This window comes from Protopterus annectens, chromosome 3.part1 (assembly GCF_019279795.1).
Source record: "Protopterus annectens isolate FY-2018-M chromosome 3.part1, PAN1.0, whole genome shotgun sequence".
NCBI lineage: Eukaryota > Metazoa > Chordata > Ceratodontiformes > Protopteridae > Protopterus > Protopterus annectens.
The window spans coordinates 1,069,994,940-1,070,009,797 of record NC_056732.1 but is presented as its reverse complement, the minus strand read 5'-3'; the positions used below and the strand labels follow the sequence as shown (position 1 = coordinate 1,070,009,797).

The following is a 14,858-nucleotide window of genomic DNA, read 5'->3' as shown; positions in this document are numbered from 1 at the left end:
CACTATAGCATGCTTGTGAAGGCTGGCCCCAGCGGACCCACCTGCCCCACCTCACTTGGCCGTGGCACCAGCATGTCTGGGGCCCAACCTGGGACCTCCCTGTCCATTGGTCCTGCACCACCTTTGGGTGGAACCACCTCAGGGGATGGGGCTTGACCCCCCGGGAGTGAGGGTGGACAGGCACCTGTCACAGTCGCCAGGTCGGGGTCATGGTGCATAGCGAGCTCAACCAGCAGTTTGGTGATCTTCAATGCCAGCTCAAGGGCAGTGTGTCATGATTAGAGAGTCAGCCTGGCTCTGCGACTCAGCCCCCAGCACAGCCACCTTCAAGGCTGTGAAGGTGCAGTGGTGACTGGCCATGGGTGGGGACCTCAGTCCCACTGTTTCCACTAGGGGGCTTGTGGGCTTCCGATTTCTCAACACCCATCCCCATCAAGGTGTTTACCCCCCACATGTGTCATATACCACCCCTGTATGCATCTTGTCTTGTCTGTTAACCTACCCAACCTACCTCCCCAAATATACCTACTACCCCTCCCCAACATCCCACTCTCACCTGAAAAAAAAAGGGCACTCTGTTCCCAAAAAAAATCTCGCCCCATATATAGCTGTCCATTTCGCACGTGTCCACTGGACATGTAATCTGGTCTAATTGGCATCACAACTTATTTTTGTTGTCCTCACCCCCTCCCAGGGGTTTGAGTATCCAAATCTACCTCCAAATTCAGTGTATATGCACAGCTGTTGCTGTAGAAGAAATGGGCAGCTATGGACCTTCCCTACACCCTTCCTGCATATCCCTGGCTATTTTCCCTACTGTCTGTCCCTCCTTGTGCCCCTTTTTTCAACACTTTCCTATCAACCCCTTTTTCTTTTCTTTTAAAGAAATTAGCGCGGGGGTAAGCGGGAGTAAGCACTTTTAAGCAGTAGTAAGTGGGTTAAGCCTGTTTGCAAGGGGTAAGCTATGCCTACACAGGTTAAGCAATTTAGAAGCTAACTTGAGTATAAGAAACTGTAACCGGAAGTTAGCAGTGTTTACCTCTGTGCAAACCCACACAAACCCACTTACAACTGCTTTAAAGTGCCTTAATCATTCTGTATCCAACTGCCTGTGTTCTGCCCAGCAACAAAATACACAACCTCTGCAAGGCTCAAACCCAGGACCCTGCACTCCATAGCCAAAGTGATTTACCACTAAGCCATGTCAGATATACATAGCCCTCATGTTTTCAAAAACATATCATCCAGCCCAGTCGTTCAACAGTACAGAGAATGTATTCCAACATTTAGATGTATGTGTGTGTGTAAATATATTACTATATATATATATATACATATTTATAAATATATATATATATATATATATATATATATATATATATATATATGTATAGAAATATATACATATTTATAAATATATATGAACATATATACATGCAAATGCTTACATCTATAGAGATATATGTCTGCACCTATATGTCTAAATATACACAGCAAGTTACATATATGTAAGCAGATATATATTTATGTAGGTATATATGGACATAGTTTTTATATATGTATATATATATATATATATATATAGAAATATATATATATATATATATATATATATATATATATATATATATATATATATATATATATATATATATATATATATATATATATATATATATATAGGTATATATGGACATACATCTGTAGATAACAATGGGAAATAACTAATACATATATATCCACATGCACTGTTAATGGGCTTGAGAGGCCCCAAACAATATACGTCTTGTACGAATAGGTATACCCCCCACAGCCAAACACGTCCGCCCTGCAATACACTACCAAGTGTTGCAGATCCCATAACCAGGACCTGACACGACTTGGGCATCCCTAGGATACATATACACAGACACATATATGCAGATACAGATATACATATGTATACATATATATATATATATATATATATATATATATATATATATATATATATACATATATATAGATAGATATGTAACTACACATACACACGCAGAGATATGTACAGTAAGTTACATATGTAGTACGTGCACACAATATGGAACAGTCACTATTCTTACAGTTACCACCTTACCAACTGGAGACTGTATGACCCACCCATAGAAATGACATTCATTGCTTGCAACATATACCCACAGAGATATCAAAGGATATAACACCACACACAGGTGTGCATAAATGGGAAAGCTTCATTTGTGTACTATTACAGTTGTATACGCCATGTCATATAGCTGTTTAAACACAGACATCCATATCAACTGAGTAATGCAACTGTGAAACAGTTATACTAAATACAGTAGTCTGCAAAAGTTAACAAATGTTGCTGTCCAGCCCAAGGTTATCAAGTAGTACAATAGTAAAGACAGACTGGTCCACAGGATACCAAACAATCAACGGTAAGTAATGCAGGTATATAGTTGAGCAGCCTCTATCTGGACTCTGTAGACAATCCCTAGGGGGTAAAGACCTCATTTGACACAATGGGATGTAACTGTTACATAACAAGGCACAACTGACACCATCAAACTGACAAACAGAAAAGTCTGCATGGCTGGTGGCAGTAGACCTGCATTTAACCAAGGTGGATTGTATGGTAATGTGCATCCATATACCTTAAGGCAGATCACCCTGATGGTCCCCAGGACTTTGGGCTTTCAGGATTCTGTAGCTCTCCCATATACATATGTGTACATATAGATATATGTATACATAGATATACGTATATGTATATATAGCTATATATGTATGCACATCCAATGTGTACAGATATGCCTAGTTATGTTGGTATATTTGAAGATATCAGTAACTATATGTGCATACATATCTATTCTGATATACCTACTACTGTCAAAATATATGTAGATATCCATGTGTATATGTGCATATGTATCTCTATCTGTATATATGTAGACATATATTGCTCTGTATATGTATACAGCTGGGTGTTTATTTGTATATCTATGTACATATACATATCCATCTATGTATGTCGATATGTATATCTGTATGTCTATATAGATATCTGGATAAGTATATGCACATATATCATCACTATATGTCCTGAACATGGAGTGTAGCCCTACCTCAGCCCCTGTAGATCCAACTTCGTAGTGCAAGGAGATGTCAGGTATACTTGTAGAGTATTGCTACTGTAATAGGGATTATCTTTACAGACATGGTGTGTGTGGGAGGTCACATCTGCTTTTAACATGTGCACCATTGGCTACTGACAAACATCCTAAGGACATCATAGTACAGTACCACTGCTAGCATGTAATGCTCCTGTGGACTACAGCAGAGATAATGGCCAATATATGTGGGCAGTCTGAGACAGTCTGGACAGTTCAGAGGTATACACATAACCCCTTAGTGCAAGACATGTGGACCAATCCTGACAATGTGGATATTAACAGCCATGTAGATAGGTATAACACGTAACTACTGGTATACATTTGTCCCCATAGGTTCGGCATTCACACATCCCTGTCTGTCCTGCCACATAATAACCGCTGGTAAGGGGGTGCCATGGCCACATACCACCCACTAGATATTGGCATGCATCTGTACAGCATCCCACTGCTCTGTCTGACATACCTGACTGTTAGGGTGGCCAGGCAGCAGTACATCTGGCAAGTAACTGGACATTACATCTCACTGGGTAAGTACTCTAAGCTGCTAGGCATTTAACAAAGCACTGTGCAGGCTACAGGCAGACCGGCTCAACACTGGCCTTCATTTCCTATGAGGGAATGCACATGTACCTGCACATAGACAGCAGGCTCTACAGGCATGGCACAGCACAGAATAACATACACCTGTGTGCAAGTGCATCATCACAACCAATGTGAACACAGCCACAGCTACATGTGGCATGCTAGCATATTATTACAGTATATGGACTATCTGTTCAACATCAACCTCATATGTGCCACACACATACTCACCCTACATATACTGGGCCGCTACACAATGTGGTCTGCTGCCTGTCTGTGGTATGGGACATGTGCATGTATGGCCCTACAAATATGTAAGCTGATAGCGTAAAATACAGTGGATAGAACAGGACCAAGAACAATGACATCTACCACAGTCTGTACACAGGCCAAGATACATATTAACAATACACACACTGCCGACAATCACCATAAGTACGCAGACCTCAGTACTGTACACAGAACCACAAAATGTCCAGGTTATGTCATCAACTATAACCCCTACTATACATTAAATGTGTAGCAGTCTGATATCTCACTGGCTTGTTATCAGATATGATGTCAGTAATTATGGTGTACAGTACATATGCACCCCTTACTGCATGACATATGTGCAAAGGTTGTCAGGGTTGTGGCTGGAAGCACATACACAGGGCCAATATTGACATGTTGCTGTGATAACCTCATACATTTACTGTTGTAACAGGGTTTGTTGTACCATATGTCCTCTGAGGAATATGAAGTCAGTAACTCTCACGGCTGTCACCATCTACAGACTGCAATCCTCACACTACCTTCTGCAGTTCACAGATAGGTGCTCTGTGGGTAACACCTGAAACAAAAGGCACCACACAATGGTCAGTCTGCAAATGGCCCTACAGATGGGTGTTCCCTCATAAACATAGCACTGACATGGCAGGTATGTAAACATGTAGGACAGCCATAAACCAACATTACTCCAAATGCAGTATAGCAGCACTTACAGTCTGTAGAGAGGTCAGGCACATCCCCCTCTTGTGTGTTGGCCTGTTTCCACAGTGTATGTTGTTAGAGGTAAACCCCAATCCATCTGAGATACTGTTTGCTAAACAACAGATCGAGTTCCTGCTCACAGTGAATGAAAGGCCCAACACCAACATGATGTTCCTAGATATTGGTGTGTGTTTCCATGCAATTGGCTATGGGAATGTTACCACAGCTGTTCCAAATGCAATCAGCTAGAGGAGGGCTGCAATTCATGCAGAGACCATCAGCTGATTCTGAGCATCACTTAAAATACACATGCTGCTGCCTAAGCAAAGCAGGTATAAGTATTCACATCCACCAGAGAGGGAGTAAGAGAGACAGACAGAGGCACAGAAAAGTCAGGGAGGGGTGGGAGAGTAGCACTTACACATGTTTGTGTCACACACCTACCAGTACAGGGTATCAATCCCCCGATGACTATATAGTGCTATCACATGTCCATGCAGTTATTGGATGCACCACATAGGTTACATGTTGGGGTGCCCTCCAAACGTATATGTGATGGTGAGTGACATCTGCGACAGGGATATGGTAGCTATGTGGTAGGTGTAGTACATGTGCCTGCCCGCATGAATAGGTGTCAGCGTCAACACAGCCACACTCTCACAGGGACACACACACATTGCCACACTTGGCAGGGCCAGGAATACAACTCATCACTAGTGAGATTGCCACAACACAATACTGTGCAGGTATCACATGCACCACAGGGCCATACAGAGGTTATATGTGCAAAAGGCATGTTGAGGTGTCTTACATCAGGCAGCATGCTTCAGTATGCCAATGGAGGTTGTAGTGAGTGTGAATGTGGCCATGTGCATTATACACCACACACACAGACACGGGTGCCAGTACTGACATGCATGTGTGCACTGCTTCACGGGTGTGTTGTGGTTGATGGTGCCAGATGGCTGTACAAGGCTAGGTGATGGGTATACCTTGGCATCAGGCCACATGACAATGGCCTACATTGTGGCTCAGGGGTCTAGTGTCTGGAGTTGCCCACACAGGTGGGTATTGTATTCACAATCCAGTCACCTGGATGACTATTGCGTGTGGCCAACGCTGTGCATTGCTTGCCATGTATGTGTTCCTTCGTCCATGATATGGACAGTGTCTGGGAAGTGCACACCTCCCACATGCATGTACAGTGACATGTGGAACTGTACATGGGGTGTCTGGCTCATGTTGTGTACACAGATTGTTATCATCAGATGTTCCAGTCCTGGCCTCATGTGTCGGGAACTGTTCATGGACAGCAGGGTGGCCCTGCACCTACATTGATAGCACGATACCGGTATTCCCTGGTGTCAGTGGCATCTGTCCATACATGGCTTGTGTTTCAGGCATATTATGTCCTTTGTGGGTCTCATTTGATGGCACCACAGTTGTTGCAGATGTCCAGTGGGGAACACGGGGGAAATGCACTGTTGGCATGTACATGCCTATTGGACTGATGGACAGGGTGCCATGCCCTCTGTAGCCCACTGCAATCACACCATGGTTACTATCAGTGGGCAATATGCAGGGTACTACCAACATAGCGGCTGTTCGGCTGTTGCCTAGGCAAGTGTGTGTGTGTGTGTGTGTGTGTGTGTGTGTGTGTGTGTGTGTGTGTGTATGAGACATGGGTCAAGAGTGTTCCCTGGGTAATAGAAGGGTTGTTAACGTTGTTCAGCTGTCATTGATGTCACATTTATGGGTATGGAGTTGCACCCCAGCCTCTTGGCTATTTCACATCTGTTATCCCTGTACGGTGGACATTGTGATATATACTTGGCCCACCATATAAGAAGTTTGCAAAACCCACTCCACATTGAGCCCAGTTGTTACACACTCACACCCACCGCCACACAGGATACGAATGACAAACACAGACACACACACACACACACACACACACACACACACACACACACACACACACACACACACACACACACACACACCTGTCATGTCTAGGATAAGAACTCCCACCTGACTAGTATATAACACTATAGCACTACACCGTTATAGGAAGCACCATGGAGATTACTGGAGTTCTCCTTCCCCAAAGGTGTATTTCACAGTGAATGACATCAGCAGGATTGCCAAAGTAGGGCATTTGAATTGTAATGAGTGTGACTAGCCCAAAATGCATTTCTTCCTACACAAACATAGAAACACACACAAAACATCCACAACTGCCATTTTTGGGGATAGAACCCCTACCAGAGGCCTATATCACACTACAGCATGATGCTGTTATAGGACGCATCACGGAGATTACTGGAGTGCTCTTTCTCCAAAGGTGTATTTCACAGTGAATGACATCAGCAGGATTGCCAAAGTAGGGGCATTTGAATTGTAGTGAGTGTGACTAGCCTAAAATGCATTGCTCCCTACACAAACATAGAAACACACACAAAACATCCACAACTGCCATGTGTGGAGATAGAACCCCTACCAGAGGTCTATATCACACTACAGCATGATGCTGTGATATGATGCACCATGGAGATTACAGGAGTGCCCCATCCATAAAGGTGTATTTCACAGTGAATGACATCAGCAGGATTGCCAGTGTAGGGCATTTGAGTTGTAGTGAGTGTGACTAGCCTAAAATGCATTGCTCCCTACACAAACATAGAAACACACACAAAACATCCACAACTGCCATGTGTGGGGATAGAACTCCTACCAGAGGTCTATATCACACTACAGCATGATGCTGTTATAGGATACACCACAGAGATTATTGGAGTGCCCCTTCCCCAAAGGTATATTTCACAGTGAATAACATCAGCAGGATTGCCAGAGTAGAGCATTTGAATTGTAGGGAGTGTGACTAGCCTAAAATGCATTGCTCTCTACACACACACACACAATTGCCAAGTCTGGGAGAAGAACTCCTACCTAACTATTCTATCACACTACAGCAGTACGCAGTTACAGGACACGCAATGGAGATTACTGGGCTACATCTCTCCCAGAGGTGTATTTCTACGTGGATGACATCAGCAGCCTTGCCAAAGTAGAGCAGTTGAATGCTAGGGAGTGTGACTACACTAAAAAGCATTGCTCTCTACACATATCGAGTTGGACAGACACACACCCACTTGCCATGTCTGGGATTAGAACTCCTATAAAGCTGTTTTATTACACTTCAGCAGTACGCAGTTATGGCACGCGCTACGGAGATTACTGGGCTACAGCCTTCCCAGAAATGTATTTCTAGGTAGATGACATCAGCAGCCTTACTGAAGTAGAGCATTTGAGTTGTAGGGAGTGTGACTACCCTAAAAAGCATTGCACTTTACACAGACAGACAGACACACACACAGTTGCCATGTCTGGGATCGGAACTCCTACCTAACTAGTTTATCACACTAAAGCAGTACACAGTTATGGGGCACACCACTGACATTACTGGGCTACAACTCTCCTAAAGGTGTATTTCTCAGTGGATGACCTCAGCAGACTTGTCATAGTAGGGCTATGGGGAGGGCAATGTGTGTGCATGGGCCATAACCCATTCATCTAGAGGTTGACACAGCACATGCGGGCACACACAGGGTCATATTTCACAAGTATGTATAAACAGCTGCTAGATGACTACTTCCTTGTACAGTCATGTTGCACAGCTAGCACGTGCACCACATAGTCTGTAATGCTGACAGATACCGGTGGCTAGTATCTACAGTGAGTGACATCTGAACCTCATGTGGTTGTGGCTGTGTGCTGGGTGGGACAGGCCTGGATGGCTCCTTGTCACAGTCACCCTCTTCCACACATCTATGTACATCTACCTTTGGCTTATTATAGTGTGTTGTCCTTAGATATATGTCTGTATTCCTATCCACTGTGTGTGCAAAGCATGTGTGGTGCATACTGAGGAGTGTCTGCACTAACATCTGCGATTGCCAGATATGTCTGGTCCATTGGTGTTTGCAGACATGGCCTTCATGTGTTTAAGTGTGTGAGCATGACCAGTACGACCTTTCAGTATAGTGTGTGAGCATGCCCAGTATGCCCGTCTGTAATGAATGTGCGGATCAAGTCCAGGTAGTTTGTACTGCAGTGTTGACCTTTGTGTTGTACACCTACAGGTAGCATACTGTTTCTGCAGGGTATCCGTCGATCATTTGGCATTGACTGTTACTACATTTCTACATAGGATAGGGGGGGCACACCTGACTATTTCTACATTTCTACACAGGATTGGGGGGCACACCTGACTGTTATTACATTACTACGTAGGATAGGGGGCACATCTAACACTTGCACACATTTGCTATGACTGCACTGGTATGTCAGGTACTCCATTTCATTCTGTATTCTTACCTATCATGCTGACTAGAGGCATACCAGTGTACTACAGATCTTAGCTTTGATTTACCTACATATTAGTTTCTGACTTCCTTCCCTTCAGAACTAATGTCCCACTGCCTGACCTGCTGTAGTCTGTCTGTGTAGGCCTGGGGGGGAGTTTACCCATAGGCATCATTCAGAGGCCATAGCACAGCCTTTGTTTGTGTTTGTTTACACCTGTCCTGCTGGCATGGACTGTTGTTGGGTATGTTAACCCACCTGACTGGCATGTGTGAGTCATTTGCCTTGTAGGTGCCCCAGTATTGCGGTTGTGCTGCAGGGCTGCCTATGTCGGATGCATATAGTACACTCCCTACACATGGTTGAGCACAGGTAGTGTAATGTTTGGCTTCCCTTTTACTGTTTGTGAGAGTCAGAGAGAGGTGTTATTCCCTGGGTCCCTCCTGTGTCAGTGTATGTGCTATGCGCTTCCTCTTTGCCAAGGCCAGGGCATACTGGGCATGCCTCCTTCTGCCTACTGGGGCAGGCTCAGGTTGTTCCTCCTCCGAGACACTCTGTGCCTGCGCAGACCTTGGCAATGGTGGGTGGCTGTGTGGCCCTGCCCTGTGCTGTTCCTGCTGCAGCTGTTTCCGCAGGATCATATTATGTAGCATGGCACATACAAGGACAATTTGGGTACATGTAGCTGGTGAGTACTGCAAGGCTCCACCGGATGTGTCCAGGCACCGGAACCGTGACTTGAGCATCCCAAACACACGCTCTACTATAATTCTGGTCTGTGCATGTGCCTCATTATGGAGTTCTTGTTCGGGTGTGTTTGCATTTCTGATGGGTGTCATAAGCCACGGCTCCAGTGCATATCCAGCATCCCCCACTAGGTGACCGTGAGGGATGTCCCCATTGTCAAATCTCTGGTACAGCTGCGTCAGATGCCAGATGTGGGAAATGTGATAGCTTTGAGGGCAGCCAGCACATACATTCATTATTATGCCCTGGGCATCACGCATGACCTGGCAGTTGATGCAGGGGAAGCCTTTGCAGTTGATGTAGACCCTACCCCCACTCACCGGGTGGTGCTTTGATACATATGTGCGTGCAGTCTACAACACCCACTACTTCAGGGTATTCTGCTATTTGGTGGAACAGTTGCATATTGCTGACCAACGCCTCATGCGTGTTGGGGAAATATACATGCTCACCAATATGTGCTGACATGGCACAGGTTCATAGGTTCATAGGTAGGTACTAGGCTATTGGCCCTAGGGCCCATACAAGCCTAGCCAAAAAATGTACCCTGGCTTTCGCCACCCAAGAAAATTATTTTCCTGTGCCCCTGTCGAGCAGAGCCACAGAAGTGATCCCCGGGGTGAATTTCCCATTTCCCATCCAATCATAAAGATTTTTCTTGAAGAGTGCTAATGAGGAGCTCTGTTTGACATAGATAGGTAGTCTGTTCTAGAGTATGGGAAGTCTCTGGGACAGGAATCTATCCCTCCAGCATGTTCTGTTTATTGTGGTGACAAGGTTTAGGTCCCTAGAGCGTGTAGCTCGGAGGGATTGGGATTTCTTTAAGTGGAGCATGTCCAACAGCTCTGGGTTTGACTTAGCTTTGTATGTTAGGCAGAGATCGCCCCTGAGTAGGCAATATGCGATGGAGTAAATCTGTAGTTTTTTGAGATGGTCTGCATAGGGCATCTGTTTGAGGCCAGTAATCCTCTTTGTGAGGTATTTCTGTGGTCTTTCCAGTTGTTGTAGATGTCTTGTGAGGTACATACCAAAAGGGGCATTGTACTCTATAATGGGTCTAATGAGTGATGAGTAGAGGGAACAATGAGCTCTTTTTTCTGGATGAGAATCCTTTGTGATGAGATGAGCCACGTAGAAGGATTTCCTGACCACTGTGGTGATGTGATTATCAAAGGAGAGACTACTGTCCACCTGTGTCCCAAGGTCTCTTATCACATTTTCGGCATTAAGTAGACTACCAGCTATGTGGTAGTTCATGGGTACAGAGTTTTTACCAAAGGGGATGACAATACACTTTTTGGCATTGAGCTTCAGGCCATGGCTTTGACACCAGGTATCTGTCTCAGTGAGGCCCTTTTGTAGTTTGTCCACATCGTTAGGAGTTTCGATTATGGCTGCTAGTTTGCAGTCATCTGCAAACTTTGTTAGCCAAAGACCTTCTGTGTTGGCCTGCACTTCAGAGAAGTAGATACCAAACAGGAGAGGACCCAGGACTGAATCATGTGGTACTCCACTTGTCACTGGTCTGATGTCGGATTTGGAATCCGCTACTTTCACAGTGTAGATTCTGTCCATCAGCCAGTTGGCAACCCATCTTGTGACATAGGGATTTATACCTAGTTTAGTGAGCTTATCTATAATTCCAGAGTGGGGTATGGTGTCGAAAGCCTTGGCGAGATCTAGATAAGCTGTGTGAACCATTTTACCCTCATCTATGGCTTTGGTGACTGCTTCAAAGAAGTCAATCAGGTTTAGGAGACATGATCTGCCTTTTACAAATCCAAACTGGGTAGGGTCCAGAGTTTGGAGATTACCAATGTCTTTGTTTATGAGTTCCACGATGATATATTCCATGGCCTTGCAGACCAGGCTTGTCAGGCTAATGGGGCGTTAGTTCCAGGGGTCCGTCATGGCTCCCTCTTTGTGGAGTGGGATAACTGTCGTGGTGTGCCATTCAGTGGGTACAAAGCCTGAGGTGAGGCTATGATTGAACATGGTACTTAGGTAGGGTGCCAGTTCATTCTGTAGTTCATGTAAAACGCAGCCTGGGATATTGTCAGGTCCCATGGATGCTGTGTTCTTCTTTTCGAGGGGTGTGTTTTTTTTGAGCAGCCCATGATAGGACTTTTTTTGCATTCTTCCAGTATAGAGATGGGGGGGGGGGAGAGGAGGGAGGGTTAGCACTGACCTATCTGCTAGGATCTGGGGCATATCAGTTGGTCCATTTAGATTCTTGACATAGCTATAGAATGCTTTGTGGTTGTCTTTAGAGTCAGTGGCATTTTTTTTTTTGTTAACTAGCTTTTGAGGATTTTTTAGGGGGGATCTCACTTACTGTTTGGATAACATCTTGGTTCTATTAGGGATAGCATGATCCATGCACTTTCGTGTAGTGCTTATAAAGCATTTGTGTTTAGGATTGATTGTCATACCTCTATTGTCCGTGTCGCATGCATGGGTGTCATGACTTCTGTCTTGGGGTGCTCTCTGGAGCTTTGAACCAGGTCTCTGTCACTGCACAGATGTCAATGTTCTCCATTTTAAGGAGTGCCTCGAATTAGTGCATTTTGAGGTTTAGACTTCTAGCATTGAGTAGCATTACCCTCAGATTTTGCTTATTTGTACCTGTTACAGTGGTGAATTTGTCATTTGAACCTTGCCTAAAAAAGGCACTATAGGGGTGGCAAGAGCCTTAGCCAGTATCCGGAATCCTAACGGCGACAGGTGCAGGCCATCTCTGGAAAAGCATCGTGGTCTGTCGATCATGTCGTCCCAGGCAGACAAATACTGGATCCCCTTAGAATGACACCAGAAGCTTAGCCAATTGTTGAAGTCAATCATTTTGTCCTTGTACTGTGGTATCATTCTGGGTGATGGCAGGATGCTACTCAGGGTTAGGGTCATACCTGCCTGGGATACAAGCATCCAAGAACTGGTGGAGTACCCTGGATGCTGATGCCTGTGAGATCCCCATCATATCCCCACTTGGCCTTTGGAAGGTACCTGTAGCTAGTATTCTTAGGCCTACACATACCTTGGTATCCACTGGGATGGGTTCCCCTCTGTTAGTTCTGTGTGTGAGGTGTGGCCAGCACTGCTCAACAATTTGCTGTAAGAGGTCCCTGTCCACCCTATAGCGCTCCACTATCTCCAGCTCATGTGGCCCCTGGTAGGTTACCCTGGGTCTGTACACTCTTCACTGTCTCCTCACTGTGGGTTGGCCAACAGCATTCACATCCTCACCACCCTCAGCCTCTTCCACAAGTTGTTGTATGATAGCTATTGCAGCCCCTATCATTTTGCTGTTGTGAGTGTTAAAAGTTCCCCGCTTGTTTACACTGGTGGTGTAGAGTGTGGGAAAAACCAGAGGTGAAGGTGTTTGCATAGTTTATAGTAGTGTTCTGGGCTGGGCTGGTCTGCTGCCTGTGTAATTGGCTGATTCTGATACATTTCACCTGTCAACTATGCTAGTTCTCCTAGATTACCTTCCTACTGCGGTTTTCCCTTCCCATTGCCTTCCTGTTTAAGCCCAGGGGCGCACCACGCAAACAGAGTGCTCAAATGTGCACAGTGCTGCTATTTCCTGGTTTAACTTTTTTTTAAAACCTTTAAAACCCAGTGAACTGTGCACATACCTGCTTAGGCAATGTACAGAGTGCTAGGCAGAGTCAGAAACACCCCCTTGCTTAGCTGCGCTTAGCTAGGAGCAAACCTGAGCCACAGTATGCCTGACACCCCCCCCCCATGATGTCAGCTAACTCCTAGGCTTGCACCAAGCTATTTCTACTCTTATACTGTTGGGACCTGACTAGCATGCTGGGGAAAACTGGGATTCACTATCATTCCCCTCATTTGCATAGGATTGCCTGCTAATGCATAGTTACATGTCTCACACTGAGCCTCCCCCCTTAGCAACCACTACTAACTGGCCATGTTGTCTTCTGCCTGCCATTGACTTGCATGGCAGAATAGTGATTTTAGTTAGAATGCTTATTTTAGGTTTATTTTGTTATCCCCCCCCCACCTCGATCCCTTTTGCGCACCGCTGCCCTACGCTTAAACAGCCGAGATCGGCTAAAAAAAACAAAAAGTTAATTTTTTTTATTTTTTATGTTGTTTGCAATGCCAATGGCCTTATACTTGGCCATTGGCATGCATTTTGACTGATATGCAGCCTTTATTTGGACCTGTCACGGCTCCGTTTTGGATTTTGCAGAAATGTACTTGGTTACTAACCGAGTACATTTCTGCAGATTGCACTAGTCCTGCACGGCTGGTTGCAAGCTTCCTGGATCGCAAAGTCACCTCATTTGCATGAATTTCTCCTGCAAATGGGGTGATTTGCATACAAGGGCTTAGTCCGTGCAGGACTAGTGCAGGAGCGCTCAAGCACTCCCCTGCAGGCTGTTCCTGGATAGCACGGCAGACATATTACCTGCTAGAGCTCCTGCACTGATCCTGTATGCCGTGCAAGGCATACAGAATCCGGGGCAAGTGTAGACCATTTTGAGTGAATAGACAACACAAGCATAACTCTCATCTTCTTAATCCTAATTTTAGTTTTCCCACTGATTTTCTTGCAACCTTAAATATCGAGGGGGATTCATAAAGGTAACCACAATGTGTAGACTATGTCTACACTTAGTCTATTCTTTCTGAGTGAATAGACTGCACAACAAATGTGCTAGAAATATTCATGAATATCAATCTTGTACACTTGGTGTACTCTTAGTGTAGGTGTAGAATAGTGTGCGTGTGTGTTGTACCTTTAAGAAGCGTTTCAAAATCGACACATGCATATAAATAGCAAGCACGTGCTAGCTTCAGTGCCATTTTGAGAGTGCAGCCAGAGAGTGAGCATGTATGAGTGTAATAGCTATCTAAGTTAAATTTATTAAGCCTCAATCCTGATGTGTTTGTACATAATAAAGCTGCTTGAACAGAACCCAAAAAGACTCATCTATTTTATCCTGACTGGATGAGCGACATGGTATCAGAACTGGGATTCCAGAGACTGCTTTT

At 44.8% G+C, this 14,858-nt stretch overlaps 1 protein-coding gene across 1 annotated transcript in view; it reads right to left on the bottom strand.

Annotated features, from left to right (window-relative positions):
- The window catches only part of LOC122798353 (solute carrier family 22 member 13-like), a 714,590-nt gene that overhangs the window by 328,129 nt on the left and 371,603 nt on the right, over positions 1–14,858 (bottom strand). The window lies entirely within an intron of this gene.